We start from the raw sequence: 1,700 nt of genomic DNA on the forward strand, positions 1-1,700 counted from the left end.
AATAATAATAATAAGAAAAAGAAAAAGGAAAAGTTAAAAATAAAATATGAGAAAGAATATAATAAAAAAGGGGAAAAGAGAAAACAGAAGGAAAAAATAAAAGAAAAAGAAGTATAAAAATAATATTAAGAAAAAAACATGCAACTGAAGAGGAAAGAATTGTGTTTTTTTGAAAGTTTCTTTGTGCAAACAGAAAAAAAATTAAGTTAAATAAAAACAAAACAAATAAAACCTTTTATAAAAAATAATAATAATAACAATAAAATAATAATAATAGTAAAAGATGAGAAGGTAAAATGAGAAAAAAAAGAAACGTAACAAAAAAATAATAACAAAAGAAAAAGTAAAATAAAGAATATCATATTTTATTCTGGTTTGTTTGATTTAATTTATATGCGTATATATATTTTTAATTAAAGGGCATAAATTAATAAAATAAGGTAGTTTTTAATATATTTAAATAAATCAAAGAATGAGGGTAAATACATTTGTTTTAACAATAAATTTTCAAAAAATTAGTTTAAGTCATAAAAGTCCATAAAGCGACCGTGCTAGAACCACGAGACTCGAGGGATGCCTAATATCTTCCCCTCAGTTAACAGAATTCCTTACCCGAACTGGTTCGCAGACCAAAACTAAAAAAGTCATTTCCTTTTGGTTAGGGATTAAGAAACAATAAGGTGACTTGGAACACCATCATTCAATTCGAAGTGACGACTCTGAAAAAATTAAAATTATCCCTTAATTAATAACGTCACTTAAATTGGAAAAACCCTTACGCCGCCGTGCGGAAAAGGGGTGTGACATCTCTGGCGACTCCGCTCGGGACCTAACTAGAATTCGAGCTTATAAACATGGACTTTTACATGACTTTATTATTTATTTATGTACTTATCGATTTGTGGATATTGTGTTTAATGACGTAATATGTTATTTGCTTGCTTATTTACCCTTTTGATAATATGTGAATTATCATATAACTGTCTTTCCTCGCGCATCCATCTGAGTCTTCTGAGATACTTTATTCGGAGATGCGATTACGCTCCCGAGCCATGAGATTCCAGAGATGCGGAAACGCTCCTGGGAAGGATTCTATAGTAACACCTGTCTCAGGATGGGAAGGACTAACAGTGAGGACTGAAAGCCCTGCTACTGGTAAGCTGTCCCTTCTCGACTCGAGTGGTCCGCTCGTTTTACAGCCAGTCTAGACACCTGCTCTATTAGGTAATTTACCTAGTAAAACAAGCCTCAACTATGACTATCCCTAATAGGATTTGATTTATCTGCATCATGCATATTGTAGAATTAATGGGGAGCTCGACACAGGGGTCGAGCTTGTCTAGGAGAAGTATCCCTACTTAAGACTACCATGTACATTATTTGTGTTACTTGTTGCATTATTGGGAAGACTATACATATGTTGATCGACTTTAGATGAATGAATTATAAAGAAAAATTAATTATAACGAAAAATATAAAATTAAAGTTTTGACGTAATCCTTTTATTAATCACAGTTTTCTCTATCAAACTTTATATTTCTTTTACAAATAAAAAAATCTATCATTACCATCAAGTTTTTTAATATAAAACAAAAAAAATATTGGAAATTTAATTAACAAAAAATAAAATACAATCGAATATACTAATATTTTTAGTTTTAGAAAAATTTTGAGGGCTACTTATATATATATATATATAT

The sequence above is a fragment of the Solanum pennellii genome, chromosome 1 (genome assembly GCF_001406875.1).
Source record: "Solanum pennellii chromosome 1, SPENNV200".
Taxonomy (NCBI): Eukaryota; Viridiplantae; Streptophyta; class Magnoliopsida; order Solanales; family Solanaceae; genus Solanum; species Solanum pennellii.